The sequence below is a fragment of the Convolutriloba macropyga genome, chromosome 2 (assembly GCF_964194025.1).
Source record: "Convolutriloba macropyga chromosome 2, txConMacr16.3, whole genome shotgun sequence".
NCBI classification, from domain to species: Eukaryota; Metazoa; Xenacoelomorpha; order Acoela; family Convolutidae; genus Convolutriloba; species Convolutriloba macropyga.
This window is the reverse complement of record NC_134469.1, coordinates 79,506,930-79,527,063: the sequence shown is the minus strand read 5'-3', so window position 1 is coordinate 79,527,063 and position 20,134 is coordinate 79,506,930. Positions and strand designations below refer to the sequence as shown.

Genomic DNA, 20,134 nt, shown 5'->3' with positions numbered 1-20,134 from the left:
GACAAATAGTTTCTTGGGAAATACTTGTGCTGCAGAACACTTCTCTTAATAATTCTTTTTTCATGCAAATTGCATTTTGAAATTATCTGGGTAAAAATTTTTTGAGTTCTCTCGTGTATAAAAAAACTTGCGGTTGGTAATTTCAAAGCTGAGCTTAAGAAGGCAGGCTTCTTTTTATTCACGATGCTATGACAGTAAGTGGCAGCCCCGTAATCAAAAAGCAGCGAAATAGGTAGTATACCAAGGTTTATTTTAAGATCTGAGGATGAGTCAAACTTTTGTCTGTGAAAACAAGCTTTGATGGCCCAATTCAACTGCTTTTCTAGTGTTTTAATGAGATTTCGATTGACAGTTGCAAGTAATGCAGAAGAATATTGATTATGACTGAGAAAAAAAGAGTTCAAAATAATTTTTTTGTATACAGTAGGAATTATGTCCCTGCCCTGAGTGCATATATGCATTTAATGCCCTGGGCCATTTTTGACAAAAGAATTTTTACTTGATTTTGATATTTGAAGTCTTTGTCAATATAAACACCGAGATATTTGATTTCCGCTTTCGAACTTATTAATTTGTCTCCAACTTTCAATGTCGTTTCGTCTTGAGGATTAGAGTTACCAAAAATAATAAACTCTTGTTTTATCCGGATTGATCTTGTGATGTAATAAAAAATTTTATGCATTTTTCTATGGCCTTCTCAAGCTCGTCTTTGCATTCGAGAACTTCATCATGAGAGCTTAAAAGGACTGTGTCATCAGCGTATTGTATTGTTTCACATGACAAAAAGTTGCTAAGATCGTTAACATATAGATGTGTTGGAAATATCTTTCTGCTCCAATCACTTGGAGTATATCCTCAACGAATATTTTCCTGGTCAGTCAATTTCAATCAATGGACTATTAAGAGATCAAATTTACAAAAAAGGAACACAATTGTCTCCAAATCATGTTAGCTTTGCTTTGCGATCATTTTTGACAAATAATTATCAAGTTTTTTAAAATGCCTAGATTAAGTCATTAAATTTGCACGCTTTGCAATTTTCTAAGAAATTTGGATTCTGATTTTTCTATAAACTTAATACTACCTACATTTCCAACACATCAAAAATTGGACAGTCAAACAACAAAAAGCCCCTTTCGCCTGTTTTTGGAATATTGAATTCGAATAAAAAACTAGGTTGAATATTCCATATCGCTACTTTCTATCTTATCTAATAGCACAAAGTTTTCAGAGAGAACGGAATACAGCCTGCACATGTACATTACCGAGTTACCTTAAAAAAGGAAATTACCAAACCCCCTCCCCCAACACTAGCCTGAATATTGGCTGATCTATTGCTCTGCTACATATTTATTGCACACTAATTAAATATCATAACCGACTAACGTCGGGCGATGTGCTCTCAAACGACGAGCGAGTGGTTGGATTCGTCAGTAGCTAGCCACGGTTTAGTGAGGCTAGCTTTAGCTTAATTGAAGGGGCGTGAGGTGAGAGCAGCGGGGGTGGTGGTCACTGAGGGCTGATGGGGGCAACGGTGGAAGTGGGGTCTTTGGATGTGCAAGGGTGGCGATTGGCGGTGAAATGAGGGGGATAATGTGGGAGGGGGGGGGGGGGGGGGGTCAGCCTCTAAGAAACACCCTTAACAACAAATGTTAAGTCTCCAAAACAGTTTCTGTGAATCGCATTCTTGGCGACTAGTGAGCTGAAAGGCTCGAAGAGAAGTTAATGCCCTCCGGGCGCTACCTGTTTATCTCGTTTTTGAGGACAAAAAGTCACATCGGTCAGGCGAAAAATCGGTCAAGCGAAAAATGGCTTCAAAAAGACCAACAGGACTAAAATAATTGCTACAAACTTTGTTCGAGAGCAATTAAAAACTTCGGTTGAGAGCAACTAGAAAACTATAAACAAATCTCGCTGAGTTCACAAGAAAAACAGAGCGGAGCGGTAAAAAATTGAGACAATCGCATCCAATAATTATTAGGAAAATTGTTGTTGAAAAACAGCAAGCAAAAAATTTGTCCTTTGAATTAATTTGTATTATTTACAGAACATATTAAATGTTAAATACTAAGCATCAAAAAGTTAAACTAATCCTAATAACACTGCACTTAACCTTTAATAAATTACCATGTGCTTTTTACAAAATTGTAAGAGCTATCTAAAATGCAAGATAGAGTAAAGATGTTTTAAATGGATATCTTTTCCATCAACGCTAAACTTGTGACGCTTCCGCAATAAACTCGCAAACTGTCAAAATTGACAGTGGAATGCATTTGTGACGATTCTTGGCAGCTGACATTTAAAAAATTAAATAAATTTTACTAAGTTAAGTATCACACTTTGCATCTATTGAAACTTCGAGCTTCCAGGTTGGTTTTTGTCATTATTCTGAAACGATTTGTAGCTTTGTTGAAGCTTCGAGTAGTTTTCGGTCTCCTTTTTGTTTTCAAGGGCGACATTTTTGGCCCCATACGAGAGGTCAGGTCCACTCATGTTGCCAAATTTTAACTGATCATATCCGTGCTCATTAAACATTAATCCCTCAGAATAGGGAGGTGGTTGCTGTCGTGTGTATGTAACACTGGTTGAGCTTTCATTTATAGAGCAGGTCTCGTAGGCTGGGGGCAGTCCTCTTATATCATCAATTGTTTCATAATGGGACTCAGTAGCTTGATCGTCATTTGGAGATGCCAGTGTGTAGATGTTGTTACCATGCCTGTTTGAGTTCTGACACGTGGATGGTCTCACGAAAGTCTCCGGATCGTGTTCCAAGTCTTCCAAATGAAGTCGACGCCGCTTTTCTCTCAGATAAAAACAAGTTGGGACTATAAACCCAACGCAGAGTAAGATCAATGCCACAACAACTGTCGCAAAAATAACCCATTTCAAAATTAGATTATTCCGCTGTGTATCATCTTTTATACACTTAGTATCAATCTGTTTGTACCCTGGACAGCACTTCTTACCCTTTACCAAAATATTCTCCTTCGGCACTTTTGTATGCTTTGTTTCCAAATAAGTACGAGTTTTCGTGCATCGAAAGAATTCCGAAATGCTTAAACAGTTTTCGTGATACTCTTCGATAACTGGAACTTTTTCAGATACTATTTCGGTACCACTCTTCTGTTCAATATATCCATCACATACATGCTCTCCCACAGGGGTGACATAACTGTAGGACTCACCAAAATCAGGTACGAAAAACAACCACAACACAATCATTCTCTGAAAAATGGTAAGCAATTGCGAGGCGAGAAATAGGCTGAGAGAAGAACATTTTGTAATTCAAAAGAATATCAAAAAAAGCTTGCATTAGTAAAACCAAAAGTTTTGTTTGAAATCATTCTTATAACTGCCTTTCATTTCTTCGAGTCAAACTTGATAAAAATTGTGTTGGGGCGAGAAATTTACTTTTAAGGTGCGCGCATGAAAAAATCCTGGGCCATACTTGAGAGTCAAACAGAATTTTAAAGTCATCCTCAAATAAGTGGTATACATCATTGGAGCTAGTTCCGTTCATCACGTAATTGATTTCTTGAAGAGAAACCTGAGTGAACCTGCCCTAAGTTTGATCTTCAGAAAGCGAAATCAGAGTGCCGAGGGAATTACCCGAAGGATAGATCATTATTTGATACGACGCCATGAATAGATCCACGTCAGAGCATTCAAGAGATCGCAGAAGCCACCTAAACCTACTCAGAACTTGCATCTGAAATCGTAGAAAATTGGAAGTGTCAGGTTTCATATTTTGCAAACAAAAAGGAGCTCCTAACGTCTTCCATCGGCCGAAGTACACCGGAACGTCTGACCAAACATCGTGAAGGACCTCGTGCCCTCAAGAAAGCAAATAGACAGAAAACTTTTTGCTAAGTATCAACAACCTGTACATACCAACAGCCTAACTGTTGTGATATACTTATTTAATCAACACCTGTTGCGATAACAGCAGTTAAATAAACTGCCAGTGTAATAAATTTTAATGCCCGATCGACACTGGAAAAACACTTCAGCATTAGACAACGAGTTTATCACACTCTTTTATTGCCACTGTTACTAAGTAAACAGTGGCGAGAAAAGAGTGTGAGAAACTCGTAGTCTAATGATGGAAACAGTTTGATAAACTTGTAGTCTAAAAAACGTGTGTGGTGTATGTGGTGCGTGTTGTTTGTGTGGCGTGGGGGCGTATGTGCGGTGTTGTGTGTGTCTGTGTGTGTGTGTGTGTGTGTGTGGTGTTTGCGTGTGTGTGGTGAGCGGGGTGTGTGTGAGTGTGTTGTTGTTGTTGTTGGGGATTTACAGTTTTCACTGAGGGGATTTTCGTCCCAGTCGTCGTCTTAGAAAATTGTCCTACTATTTCTGCAGATCTGAAAGTCACAGCATAGATGCCAGCTACATGTTATTTTCGTCGAATCGCTCGTTTACAAACTTCCACATGAAATTTAAAACTCGATTTTTAAGGCCTTTTTTCGTATTAAATTCAATGTATTTTTCTATTCGATTTGCTAGTCTGCATGTACGGAAAAAGAAATCATTTCTAGCCTTTTCAGATCTGGTTTTCGGGAGCTTGAATAATTCATTTGTTCTCCCTTTTTCTGAATTTTGTTTCAGCATTGGTAAAAAGCGGTCTTCTGTCAATTTCGATAAAAGTAGAATGTCATTTAGTTGCATGAACATTGGTAGTGGTAGTATGTTAAGAAGTCTCAGTTGATTTGGATACGGCATGACTTTTTGTCCAAGGATCCATTTGACTACTTTCTTTTGAAATCTTTCAAGCTGTTGTAGCTCACCTCGGTTCGGATTTGTGCGTGCAGAGCCATATAAGAGTACTGGCAAAATTAGTGACTCGTAGAGTCCGAGCTTGATCTCTTGTCTTACTTGAAGAGCTATGTTTCGTCGAAGTAGGTAGAGTACTTTGTTCGCTTTCTTCAGTCGTCCTTCGATGTGTGTCTTCCACGTCAGTTCATGGGAAACATAGATGCCGAGATCTTTGATGACTTTGGATGACTCTAGTTTAGTGCCCATAAGCTCGTAATTTTGTGTATGACCTCTTATGCTCAGCTTTGCACATTTGTCCATGGCTAATTTCATTTTATTTTCGTTTACCCACTGTTCAATACCATTGAGGTCGTTTTGAACTTGCCAAAACGTTTTCTTCACTGCAAGAATTTTTAGGTCATCCGCGAAGATAAATAGGTCAGAGAAAACTAACACATCAGGTAGATCATTGATGAATATGCATATCAGGAGTGGTCCGAGAAGAGAACCTTGGGGTACCACACTTGTTACATCTAAATTTTCCGATCTTGTGTTGTCTACCCGAACGAATTGTTTCCTATTGTCTAAGTAGTCAATGATAGTTTCTAATAGGCAACCTCCCACTCCAATATTTGCAACTTTTTTACAATCTCAAAATGCGGCACTTCGTCGAAAGCTTTGGAGAAATCTGTGTAGAATACTACAATTTCGTTGCTTGATTCGTTATCGAGCGCGTCGTGAATTGATTTCAAGAAGGATAGCATATTTGTATTAACTGAGCATTTTTAACAAATCCATATTGGTGTTCTCTAGGAATTTTTCGAAGTGAGCGTATAAAGCTGAACAAATGCATTTCTCAAAAACTTTACTGTCAATGTCTAAAAGAGAGACTGGTCGGTAATTTTCTACTTTCCGTCAGTCATCTTTTTTGTAGATTGGCGTCACAGCTGCAATTTTCAAGGAGTTTGGGATTTTTCTCAGTCGTTTTATCTGCTTGAAAAGTACATTTAAATTCTGACTTGTTTCGCGTGCTGTACGTTGGAAAAATGCAGGCGGTATGCCATTTGGGCCTCGCGACTTTGTGGCATCTAGCGAAAGAAGTATTTCGTAGATTGCTTTCTTTGAGATTTCGAAGTTTGTAATTTCATCTTGTATACTGAAAGGAATTTTGGGTGAGAACACTGAGTGAAAGAACTCGTTCATCATGTTGACTTGCTCTTGCATTTTTGTGCTCTATTAATTTTCTTTGATTAGTAATTTTGGAAGGGTTGGTGATTTTTTCAGGCTTTTCAAGTGTTTGAAGATTGTACCGGTATTTCTTGCACGAATGATTTTATCCTGATATTCAATCCTGTCCAGTTCCGATGATTCTATCAATTGGTTTTCAAGTTTAAGAACTTCTTGTTTTCGATAACTAGTGGGTTTTTTGGATAAGAGTCGTTTTTGGGTTTGTAGTCTCTTCATGTTGTAAGAAGTGAGACTTGATATCCAGGGAGGTAGACTTTGTCGGTGTCTAGTTCTTTTGGGGACGTGGACCTTGAATATTTGATCCATGTCCTGTCTTGGCACATTTTGTTTATGTTAGTGAAGCAAACTGGTTTGAAGGGTTCAGTATTTAAAATAATATTTATGCTTTCGTAATCAGCGTTTCCGAAACTTCTAAAATTTCCAAGAGTTTCTTTGGCGTGTTGGTGTGGACAATCTAGTGTTAACTGGATTGATCTATGATCCGAGCAGTCGTAAATTGAGGAAAATTTCTCGTCGAGATGTGCCACCAAATTACAATTTTTGTAAAATATTTCATCTAGAGTGTTCTTCCCACAGGTGGGGAAGTTTATGATTTGTCTGTATAGGGATTCCTCAAACAATTCAATGACTTCGTTTTCTTCTTCATTTGTACTTGCTAGAGTTTTCCAGTTAACATCAGGACAGTTTATATCCCCACATAAAATGGTCGTTTTTGAATTAGGAATGATTTTAGGGAGTTTTTGGAAATCGTTAACCTCGTAACGGTACGGGCTAGTTTTTGGGGGGTTGTAAAAGGCACAAATAAAGATTTCGTTCTCAGCTAATTGTATTTTGCAGACAAGACTAGAATCCGGTTGCTCAGAAATGACTCTTTCGGAGATGAAGGAGCTCTTTTTTGCTATGAGGGCGCCTCCGTGGGTATTTTTGTCTTGATCCATTTGTCTGTCTTGTCGGTAGTTGCAATAGTCATTTAGAAATAGTTCAGATGATGGAATGTTATCATTGAGCCAAGTTTCACAGAGACATATAACGTTGTAGTCTGAGTTTATTACAGCATTTGCAAAGTTAATTCTCCTCTCTACGTTCACCAGCCTCCTTACGTTTAGTTGCAGAATGTTAAAAAAACCTAGTCAGTTTGACTTGGTTTCTACGGAGGCAATCTCCACTTTCGCACCATCGTTGAATAGTTCTGAATTTCGAATTTTGAGTTTATCTCGAGGAATTCCTTCTGTCAACAGTTCTCTTCTCTTTTTCAGAATCAGGTTTTCTTTGAGGGCATCTTCTTTGCTGAGAGCTGGTAGCAAGTAAATTTTTCTCTTTGCTAATTCCTTTTGATGTTCAATACTTTTGGCTAAGGCTAGCCTGGCCTCATGTTCGTTAGCGACCGTTACTAAAAAAATTCTTGGTTTCTTCCGTTCTCTCTTGAATTCACCTAGTCGTTTGAGTTCCTTCAATTCAGGCCTAACGCCTATTTCACTCAGTATTTCATTTACTTCGTCAGTTGTGGGGACAAGATTTCCAGCTTTTGTTTTGTTATGATCTTCAGGGATCCCTTGTATTCTGAAACTTTGTTTGATGTTGTCGACGCCTTTCTCTTTCTTAATTAACTTTCCAAGTTTCCTATCTGTCTCCTGTGTGGATTCCACGGAGACGGTGTGTGTGTTGTGTGCTGGTGAGTGTGTTATCTGTGGTGTGTGTATGCGAGCGTGTAAGTGTGTAAGTGGGTGTGTTTGTGTGGTGTGTGTGTGTGGTGAGTATGTGGTGTGTGTGAGTGTGGTGTGCTGGTGAATGTGTGGTGTGTTATCTGTGGTGGGTAAGTGTGTGTGTGTGTTTGGGTGTGTGTGTGTGTGTTTGGGTGTGTGTGTGTGTGTGAGTGTGGGATTGTGTGTGAGTGCGTGAGCGTGCGTATGTGTCTGTGTGTGCGCATGTGTACGTGTGTGCGTGTGTGAACGTGCGCGTGTTTCTGTGTCGGTGTGTGAGCGTGTGTACTTGGGTGCATGTGTACGTGTGTGTCTCTCTCTCTCTGTGTGGGTATGTGTGCGTGTGTGTGTGTGGGGGGGGGGGGTGTATGTGTGTGGGAGAGGGGAGGGGGTGGGGTGCATGAGGGCAAAACGAATAACAGATCCAAAGAAATCACTTACTCTTGAAAGTGTAATTGTCCACAAAAATAAAAATGAGAAACCAATGAAACTTTGTTCAATTTTGAATTGATCGCAGCAGGTGTTGATTAAAAAAATCATCACACGGTTGTTATTGCCCTCGAAGTTATCATAACAACTCGGCTTTGCCTCGGAGTTTGATAACCTCTCGGTGGTGATAACAACCGTGTGGTAATCTTCAGGAACAGACCAATTGTAGCTCTACGTCAGAGCATTCAAAGCATATTGTGTTTTGCGAACAATAAGGCTCCAAAGCACCCAAAACTATCGTTTCGTGAGAAAAAGGAGCTCCTAACGTCTACCACTGGCCGAAGCAGACTGGAATGCCGGTTCTAAACATCACGAGGGACCTCGCGCTTTCACTAAAGCAAAAATACAAAAAACTTGTTGCAAATTACCAGCAATTATTACCTACCAACCGCATTACTGTTTTGAGATCTTAGGAAATTGATCAAAAGTAGCTAGGAACAAGTACAATTGTTTTCTGTCAAAAAATGCCCGAATCGGTTGTCAAAGTGACCAAATCAATAACGAACAGATTTATTATTTCACCAAAGAGAATCAGATTCAGATATTCCGAAGAGGATTTTAATAAAACTTAAACGTCATTCTCAACAAGGGTCCTCTTTCAATAGTTGAAACAACAATTTTCGCAACACTAACTGGCTGATAAGTAGCACTGACTGCTGAGTTATTTCATGAGCATCAATTGAAGCAAGCAGTCGAATTTAAAATCACCCAGGTCTAGGTCAAGACTTGTGAAAAACAATGCTAATGAGAAACAAAACGAAATGCACTATGAAAAGACCATACTCGACTTTCATTGGAGCTATGAAAAAATTGTATCTGCATTTAAAGACATTCTGGACTTCAGCTCAACACAAAAAAAACTTAATTTGGACCCAAAAGTGTAAAACAGATTTTGGCTGGGCCCAAAGTTTGGGCTGGACTTAAGCTCAACAAAATGTTTTGCACAAAAATCGAGTTAAATTCTTTTATGGGTCCATTATTGACTTTTACAAATGTCTGCTTTTTTACGTGCAATATTTCATGTAACATATTTACATGCAATATTTCATGTAACATAATGAATACCTCAAAACCCTACATTCATATTTTGTTATTATAAAAGATAGCTCATAATTTTGAAACGGAAAACAAACTGAGTATAGCAGCCGCCCGTGCGCAATATGTATTATCTTTTGTAATTGAGCGTGGTACTTGTTTAAAATACAAGGATTGAAGTTGAATTAATAAGTAGATAAAAGCAGAAGAGAATGGTTTCAATTAAATGAAGATCTAATTGAGTGATTAACTCTGAAGGTAGGTTTATCATTCAATGAATGAGTTTTATCCACAGTTTTGCCCGTATCCAATATCGGTTCTATCACCGTGGTAAATTAACCAAGTAAATACTGATATGTCACAATTGTTAGTATTGCTCGAAGCCCGAGCTTTGTCTATTTCAATCTGTCGACACCTATCAAAATTGTGTCAGTCATTAATCAAGTAATAAATTAAAATTTAAACAAAATGTTTGACCTTGAAACCCGAGGTTTTTATTACACCCTTTTTTTACATACGTGTGACACTCACATGAGTAACGCAAAAATATTGTAATGGCTAAGCGGACTAGAACTAATACACATAAGTCAGCTGGTTTAATTGAAAAAGGTAATGTAATATACTCAAGCTGCCATAATTCTTTATCTTAAGATTTTACAAAACGCTGAAAGTTCTTTTCAGTTTTCCAGTCGTTTTTAAATTGAACTGCTCTGGTGCAAAGCTATTTATTCTTGCTCTGGTTCTGCTTCTGTATGTACAATAGCAGAAAAAAATAAAAGTTTCGAATACTGAAAATTTATTACCATGAAAAGACAAATGGCGGACCCATGAAAAGAACTTAGTTTGAAATTTTTGATTATAAATTGACTAATGTTGGTCCCAAGAATAAAAACTAAGCTGGCTTTTTTTGTTATGATGAGACTTTTGCTCAAACCAGGGAAGAATATTTGCTCAATTTCAACTAGAATCCTCAACCGTGTAATTATAGTCAAGGCTGGCCCCCCTACTAGGCATTTGGTGTCTTTTCATAAGTCTAGGCTTAGTTCCGAGTGGTTTTAGCAATCTCGCAGATGTGGCGTTCCATCGGATTTACACGGTCTGTGCTGGACCGAATGACGCCTTGTTGAAATTATTCGATTGCCCCGACAGAAAAATTATATCCCCATTCGTGGAATGCCATGAAACAGACAACTGAAAGCTTCAGTAGTTTTTTTAGAACTGATTTTAAGTTTATTAATGAATTGTTGTTTAACAAGCCTTTTGTACCAATCTGCCACATGAACATTAAAAAGATGAACGAAGTGTTGTATCTGTATTTTTATGTCATAAGTAACGTTTGAGTTACAAAAAGAGCTCGCCTCAGGCAGTGTCTCGCCTCATGGATAATTTCTAACACCTCAAACCTGATGAAGGAACTGCTCAATCAAGGCAAAAGCACTAAAAATACAATCAATTTCAGAAATTAGAGGGCAGCGGTGCTAAAATTTGTTGTTGGTGAAGCTGCTGAGTATGATCGTTTGTTGTATTAACAGGCTTTGATCGATCAACGGGATACTGACCTGGCTTTCAAACACTTGAAAAACTCAAACAATTTGTGTAGTTTCTCAAAAATAGTGATGAGAGACGGAATTATCTGTACATCAACCACTGAGAAAATACACAAGTTCAACGAGTCCAATCATTCAGTGTCTTTGCCCTAGAAAACTCTACATGTTGACAATATAATTTACAATAAACCAATTTTATCAATTTGTTGTCTCTCAACTCAAATCATTCAAGAAGAAATTGCTTCACTGGATATGAAAAAAACAGAGGGCGAGATGGAATGCAATCAGTTGGCTACCATGGTCTAAGCATATTAATGGATGTTACTGCTAGCAAAACTTTCAGAAATATCAAGCAAACAAGAAAAAGTACCAGACACTTGGGAGCTGCGACAGAATTTTCGATCCTCAAAATGGGAGGTGGACACCTTGTAGCCATGTATATACCAGTTTCGCTTCTTCATTTGATCAATAATTATTTTTATAATTGTATCTGTAAAATGGTTTATCCCCACTTTGAAAACTTTTCGAAAAAATAGCAACACGGGTTTACAAACCAGAGAACGTTTGTCACAACCATGCTAAGTATAGGGCCAGGAAATATGCCAGGAAAATTTTATTCAGCTAAAGAGCCGACACTTCAGAGCCGACACCCGTATTTTCGAGTCAAGAACATTAGTTCTCCAGTGTTGGAGGTAACAAGTGGCTTCCCACAAGAGTCCTCCTTGGTCCTTCTTTGTTTTCTATTTCCAAAAATGACTTACCTTTTGTATTTATCAACGATTTGAAAATTTTAACGGTTAACCAAGCGAGCAAACAATTTCAGGTTGATCGAGATTCCCTCAACTTTGGAGTCAGGGACATTAAAATGGGCTTAGCCGCCGACAGGTGCCATCATGTAACTTTGCATGATTGGCAATGCCGCTTTTTCCTCCAAGATGAGCCGCTTCATCAATGCAAAGTTATCAGCTATCTAGAATTAACGCAAGCGCTGATATGAACTGGCACACTAATATTGAAATTACACTGAAGAAAGCGAATAGAGTCCTTTATCTTCTCAAGAGATATGTTTTGCTGTAACGAGTGAATACTATCTCAAGATTGGAGGGGAGTTATCCTACGATACTTAACCATATGAATATAGGTGTTTATTTGAGTCGGAAATGGATTAAATTCCATTCGTTTCAAGATAAGTTTATGTAATTCCATTTTCCTGACCATTTTCAGGCGGAAATTTTTATTTGGTCAAAGAGATGTCCAAGAAGTTTTTTTTCTAAATTCATCTTTGTTCCGATAAGAGCTGCAAGTGAACATTTTTTAAACGTTTTTTAGCACCCATAAACAAATTGTAATTAGTTGCGAATTCAAAGGGCACAATTTAGGCATTTAGGTACAAATTTAATGTGTGCGGGCAACTTTAAATGCTGTTTCTTCTTCAAAATTGCGAATAATTCTACTGCACTTATTAGATTCATAATTAATTAATGGATTTTGGGAGAAAGAGTTGGAGCTGGTGATACCTTCTATATAATTGCTATCAATACCCTCTGCGTTAATATTAATTGTTATTGCAAGTCTTGGGTCAGGCTTTTCCCATTTGTCTGGGATTTTGCTTGTTGTTGTAATTGGCACAACAAAACTGTTAATATGATCCTTGTTTGAAATCAAATCTTGGAAACGATGAGCATATTTATCCATATTTTCGTAGTCCCATTTTACCTCATCGCTATCTCAAGAAAAATCTTCGTCTCGGCAGTGATCAATTTTATAGTGGCCAAAAAATACAAAAAAAAGATTCCCTTATTCAAAAAATGACGCTCATTATAAAAAGCTGAGATGCAAATTTTTTTCGTTGAAACTGTTTTTAGGCATGCTTTTCGGAAATCAACCTTGTGTTTTCAGCGCGCATTGTACCACCAGTCAGAAGCGTAGTATTGTAGCCTGCTTGTTGAAGGAAACTTTGTGCTGCTCTGGTTGAGTTTGCTTTGTTCAGTTCAAACTATTGAATTATTTATTCTTTTTTGGCCTCTGCTTTTTTCTGTCGTTTGCAAGCTCTAGCCTATGATATATCATTCGTGTTTTATCTTCTTGTTGCAGTAGCTGTAGACATTATTCTTGTTCTAGTTATTGTCGTTGTAAATGTATACGCAACTCTGCTTGTCATCGACGAAAGTTAATTTCATTTCAAGTTGATTTTCTGTTTGAAATTTTTAGTCGCACTACTGTTGCGCTGCTTCTTGCATAGCCATCAAGTTCTCAACTTTCATTCGCTCAAATTTAGTTCTTCTCCAGGAAGGCGAGGTGGCAATTCTTAGTTCTTCTCTACTTCTATGGGCAGCAGAATTCTGACAAGAAACCTCAAGAATTTCGCCCTTTGACTTTCAGTCGTCTATATTGTTGTTATTTACCGTCTGGGCTGAACCATTTTTGCTACCAGGTACGAGTGGTACCCACAACTTTTGTTCTGCAGCTATTGCTTGATATTGTCTCGATAGTAACTCCTACTATCAAAGAGGTCGGAAAACATTATTTTGACCTCTTTGGTTAAATGCATTGTGCGGAAACTTCGTCTATTTTGCTTAATTTTTCTTCTAGTTGATTTAAAATTATCTGTTTTTCTGAGTCGCTTGAATTTAATGTTTTCAGTTTGTTTTAGAATATATACAACCCCTTCTCAATTGATACAGCAAATTTCTCTAACTTGGAGGCACGCATTTGTCTTTTCGACAGTCGACAATTACTGCGCGACAATTTTCATTGTCTCGGAGAAATGAAGCTTTGTCAAATAACCGTCGCAAAATTTTACGGTTTTCTTCTAGCCTAGGCTTGGTGCCAAATAGAAATTCTCGAAACACTTTGTTTCGAATATGCACCTCTGCTAGTTTCTGTTGTCATATAAATTGTCCAACATCAATAAAATTTTCCGGCCGTCGTTATTTTGTTTTTTTTTTCAAGTAGCCCTCGAGCTTGGTAAAGCTTTTGTGGAGATTAGCGACAAGAGTTTGCCATCTTGCTATACCATTGACGTCATGAGTTGACCACTTGTCTTTCAATCAAATGACTTGTGCTGGGAATTGTGCTGGCCATTGTGGCTGGTTGTGCTTCGGTTTACCTGTTCGAATGGACGATTTATTGCTGTGTGTGTTATTGTTTTTGTTGTGCACATCAGCGGACCAAATGTTGTGGCTGCTCAAGAATCTCAGTGGAACCAAATTTTTACAGAATATTTCTGGAGTTTCAAGCTGGTCTGCTTTCTACTGGGTTTCAATTGACTAACAATATCAAAAAAACTTTTAGTATTATTGTTGATTTAAAGGATTGTAATTTAAACTTTGATTGAAGAGAAGATCCTTTGCGGTATTCTATATTCAAATTCTTCTGAAAGTTGTAGAATTTCAATTGAAAGCTAGTTTTGATGCCATTTTCTTGTCGGGAGAACACATTTCACTTAAAACTAGGAGTATCTTAAATCTTTAAAAAATTAGCATAAAAGTTAATGAAGAGTCAATTTATAGTTCAGTCTGAGAACCTACTGTAAAAAATTCTAATAGAGCTAAATGCAAAAAAGTTTCCCTATTCAAACTATTTGGTTGAAGTTAATAATCAGTTGTATGTCATTTATAACGTCATTGTTACTTGTTTTTGGTTTGTTGATTAAGTAAGTAATCAAGAACAATATTTTAATAGTAAATGTCAAACTAATGCTTTAGTCGCATTCGTTCACATGACCATTGCTGAGCTGATACCAACGTAACACGACAACGTTTGGTAATTGACTGTGAATTAAACACTGTAAAGATCATAGACATAACTAACTAAATAAACTTTACTTTAAAAATTATAATAGCAAAAAAATAGTCTTTTCCAAAATAAAAAAACTAATAGCCACACTTGTGATTATGATAAAAACGGTTCATGGATACATGGGTCTTTGAATAGATTAGGTGCTACGTTAACAGTGTGCATAGATCTTGGGCGGTTCATGATTTCTCTTACAAAAATTATGGGTTTGGGAAAATTTTCAGACACAAATTTTCAACAAAAATTATCACTTTTGATTTTCCTTGAGTTTGACAAAAAACATCGTTTCTGTTGGCCTAATGGCTCAAGATTAAGTTCAATACTACTGCCAACAAAACTAATTTTTGCGACAAGTTTTACTAAATTTTTGGCTCATGATACGAATCTACTATACAAATGATTTGCAGAAAAATTAGAAAGTTATAACAACGAATTTAGTAAATTTTAATTATTAACATTTTAATTCCTAATCCTGCCCCTAGTATTCATTTTGGTCATTCAGTTTGGTTTTATTTTATTGATAAAGATCATCCCTAGAGGTTTTTCTCAACGAAACATGCGCAGTAAGTTTCTGTAGAATTTATGCAGCAATAAAACCTTCACCTAAATTTTTTACTACTGGAAAGTCTTTTGTTGATGAACCAACATTCTATAGGTAGTATGCCGCGCTGAGGTCAAAAACGGACAAAATTGGTTCCATTGAATGAATCTTTATATGAAACATTCGTCTCCAAACTTCAATCAGAAGATGATTTTGTGGGTGTGCTTTCAAGATCATAGTTTTCTCGGTGTGGAGTTGATATGGAAGTTAAGCATTTTTTTTTGGCGCAAAATAATATTGGATATTAATTTTGCTGTTAAGCGAAAGATATGCTGAATTTGTTGAGTTTTTTGAAAGTGTTGATATTCTCTTTCTTGTTATGTTTTGCTCTAACTTTTCTTGCAAATGTTTTGTCCAGGGTCGAATCAACACTACTGGTTGAAGATTCAGTTGAATGCTAATTTCCTGTCCAGTTCTCTAGAGTTTTAATAGCAGCTGTATTTACAGATTTCAAATCACTTGTTGCATTGGAATTCACAAAAAATTTTGCATGATTACCTATTGCTTATGATGTAACAGAATAAGCTTCAGATTTTTAAAGATTTTTATAGTTTTTTTACTCTTTTTATACTATAATAATAACCACTAATTTTCCAGGAGTAAATTAATTATTTCTGAAAATCCACAAAGACCAAATTTGCAACCCATTCCAGACTTTCAATCTATTTATTTTGCTAATTGAAAGCGCATGTTCAAAGTTAATTTGATGATTCCCTTTCTCAGCTTTCACATGGTGGTCTACATGAACCTTGCAAATTTTCAATTTATATGTGTCCTTTGTGGTTTTTTTCCGCCCGATGAGAGCAGATTCATAAACCTTCTGCTCGTTCTTATACTCTGCATCTCTAACATAAGGCAATTTGCATAAAACCACATCTTAATTTCTTCCAAAATCTGCACTCGACAACTTTTTATCGTAAAATGGGTATAGTGAATTTATATTGCGGTCATAGCCCGAGGCTCTACCTTCTTTCATATGGTTTTCGGGAGAATACTTTTGATAAGAGTTAATCCAAAAAATCATCAGAATGACCACCAACGAAGCAACTATTGCCCAACCGTTTTATTAGACTTAAAGCTGATTTTTCGAAGGTTAATTTCAGAGAATTCTTCATGGCTGAGCTCGAAATCTGCCAATTTTTGTCAGTTGAGTACATTTTTGAGCTCAAGTTGAACCGCCTCCTCTACAAGTACATTGGCGGTTCAACTTTTAACATCAGAGAATACTATTTGATCGTTTTCCTCTGATTGATAGATACTTTAGCAGCTCTGGCATGTTTTGAATTTTTCTCAGTAATCATAAATCTGTTAACTTCGGGAAAAAAGAAATTAGAAAATTGTTATCAGATTTACGTAATCGCTACGGGGTACCGACAGGCCAATATGGAGTTCTTTTTATGTACTTTAGCAGGTACGTAAAGTTTTGGTTGTTGCGATCCAATTGTCCTAGCCTCTGGTTACTGTTTTTACTTTTCTTCTCTCTTTTAAATTGACAAGGAAATAATTGTTTTAAATAATAAACACTACTGAGTGATGAAATGATCTTGATGCTAAATTATGAACCATCTTCTAGCAACTGTAATAACATTTTCCCGATTTTTCTTGAGTTCTGGCTTTCTTCATCCCGATTTAGGGCACCTTAAAATCATTACTTTTAGTAAAGAAAATCAAACACTGTCATCCAAAAAAAATGGTTTTGGCTTTGTGTTCATCAATAGATAGAATTAATATTGATGCGAATAAGATTGTGCATTGAAAAAATGCGTATGTAAATTAAAATATTGGCATGGAAACATTTGTGATATGAGGAGAAACATAAAACATTTTTGTTTAAGTTTTTGTGCATAGCAGACCTAGAGTTAGGATAAATAAAGAACTATCCAGAAACTGGGGTTACCGTCAAAACTTGAGTGTAAGCTTAAGAAGCAGAAAAAAATAAAGCAATTAAAATGCTTATTAACAAAATACTGAAATAATTAAAAAAAGCTAAATTTGTGCAATAAAAACCAAATTTTGACGATGTATAACCTTCTGACGATGTATAACCTTCCCAAGCTGATCTAGGGCTGCTGATAGCAAGGCCAATTTTGCTATTTTTTGATAACGGCGCAAATTCCGCTGTTTTAACTCCTTTTTTGATAATTATGTGGACACAGTTACATCGAAGCCACCAAAAGCCAGCTACAAATCATTTTTTTAGAAGCTTGTTGGGAAGACCTAGCACAAAAAAACTTAGGCCACGTCCTTGTATGACAGTGCCATTTTAAAAGTAATACTCTCATAAAAGAATTCGATGTAAAATGTTTTTACACATTTTGGGTTAAGTTTTATTCAAGGTTGTTAACTTTAATACCATGTAAAAATTTGACGTGGAAGCCTTCTCACCAGCAACTGAGAATTTCTTTAGATTCAGGAGTAGAAACCAAACTGTGCGAAGACAATGTATTTTTCTCTGCAAACATATTAACCAAATGTCCTTCACCTAATTATTTGTGTCTAACCCGCAGGAAGATTTGGGAGACATGCGAACTGCAAGTTTGTTTAAAGCAGGATCTCACTTCTCTAAAGTTTCCATCCGCTCTGATGCCAACTCTTTTGTTTCGACCCAAAGTTATGACTCTTGTGCACTCAGAACGTTTGCGACAAAAATTGTGAGTCCTTACGGTTGTCTATGAGTTGCTACCGCTGCCTCGGACCTGGCGCTGTATCTAATTTAAGATTGGCTGCCTCTGATTCAGATAAAAAACAAATGCGCCACGTATAAGCAACTTGTAGAGGATGGCTACTTGTTTCAGCCGTTAGCTTTCGGAGTACAACTTTCAAAAGGGCCGAGTACAGAACGCTTTCTGAAGCAAACTTTTAGGATGTTCAATGAGAACTCCTCTGAGAATAGAGCAGGCAGTTTTTTGATACAAATTTCCTGTACATTTCAAATCAGCCAATCCGCTTGTTTGTTAGGAACAGCTAAAGTGAAGGATCACACTAGTGAAAATTTTTATCAGTAATTTTGTTATTTTTAACGTGGCTTGTGACCTGTGGCTAAAAAATTAAATTGGTTTAAAAGAAATCTTAAAAACGAAAATTTTTGCTTAAACTAGCATCGCCAATTTACCAATTTTACTCTATTCATGTTTTCAACTAGAATGGAAAAATATCATCAAAATTTTCCAATATAAAAGTTTTTGAGTTCTTGGACTTGATCCACTAGGTTAAATCGAATTTTTTCGGAACTTTTGAAATGCGTCGATTTTCAACATTTGAAACTTGTTACCTTTTTTTCATTTCTGAAATTTTTCCGCCTGTTTTTCGACAGAAGCGTAGTTTTTTTGTTTTTTTTTGCATATAGTGTCCGTTAAAATCTTTTCAATTTCTCAGTGTCATTAAATTGGTCAATTTTTTGCCCATTAAAAGCTTTTGACAAACCACAGCAGTCGCCAAGGTGCAGCTTGACCGGTGAATCAAATTTCTGGTGCTCTTCACTCCTCGCAGCAACATGTTGGCAGGTCTGACCGACATAAGTGGTTTCGTATCCACTACACGAAATTTTATAAGACAAGGGAGATATAAGATTTTTATCAAAACTCGACTAATGCGTTGGAAAGCAAGATTTCATTTTCTTAGCATTGCCTCTTTTTTAAATTATTTCTGATTTGCTTCTTAAAAGTGGGGAGTTCCTTTCGACTATTTTTTGCCGATGGTATATTTTTTTGTTGGTATTTGAGGCTTTCTGTAACCAATAACGAGCGGTGAAATTATGAATATGTTCTGACTTATTTAATAAAAGAGCAAAGATCTGAAATACAAAAAATACTAAAAAACAAATTTGTGAAATGAAAAAACCAATTGAGCTAAAAAAATGAGCTAAAATTGTGACATGTGGAGAGACATAGAGACCGTTTGTTTAGGTTTTTGTCCCTTGTTAATTATGTGGACACAGTTATTTCGTAGCCGCTAAAAGGCAGTTAGAGATCATTTTTCTGGAAGCTTGTCAGGAAGACCTAGCACAAAAAATTAGGCGACGTCCTTGTACGACAATGCCATTTTAATAGTTGTACTCTCATAAAGAGAATTTGATGTAAAGTGTTTTTACTCCTTTTGGGTTAAATTTTTTCAAGGTTGTTAACTTTAATACCATGTAAAAATTTGATGTGTCAGCCTCACCAGCAACTGAGAGTTTGTTTAGATTCACGAGTAGGTACTAAATTGTGCGAAGAAAGTGTTTTTTTCTCTGCAAACAGATTAAAACAAATGTCCTTCTCCTAATAATTTGTGTCTAAACCGCACAAAGATTTGTGAGATATGCGAATTGCAAGTTTTTTTAAAGCAGGCTCTCACTTCTCTAAAGTTTCGGTCCGCTCTGATGCTGTACACTCAGAACGTTTGAGACAAAAATTTTGGGTCCTTACGGTTGTCTATGAGTTGGCTTCAGCTGCCTCGGACCTGGCGCTATATCTAATTTGAGAACGGTTGCCTCTGATTCAGACAAAAAAAAAATGCACCAAATAAAATCAACTTGTAGATTATGGCTAATTGTTCCAGCCGCTAGCTTTCGAAGTACAAGTTTCTCAAAGGCCGAGTACAAAAGGCTTTCTGAAGAAAATTTCAAGATGATCAATGAGAACTCTTCTGAGAATATAGCAAGCAGTTTTTGGATACAAATTTCCTTTACAATGAAAATCGGCCATTCCGCTAGTGCGTTTGGAACAGTTAATGAGGAAAATCTATTTTTAAAAATATTATTAGTAATTTTGTTGCTTTTGTCGTGGCTTGTGCCATGTAGCTAAACGAAAATAAAAGTCAAATACTTTAAAACGAATTTTAAAAAAAGAACGTTTTCGCTATATCTAGCATCGTCAGGTTATCAACTTTACTCTATTGGTGTTTTCAACCGAAAGAGAAATATATTAAAAGTTTCGTCCAATATAAAAGTTTTTGAGTTCTTGAACTTGATCCACTTGATTAAA

At 36.6% G+C, this 20,134-nt stretch overlaps 1 protein-coding gene across 3 annotated transcripts in view; it reads right to left on the bottom strand.

Moving 5' to 3' along the window:
* The window catches only part of LOC142334762 (uncharacterized), a 603,346-nt gene that overhangs the window by 471,188 nt on the left and 112,024 nt on the right, over positions 1 to 20,134 (bottom strand). The window lies entirely within an intron of this gene.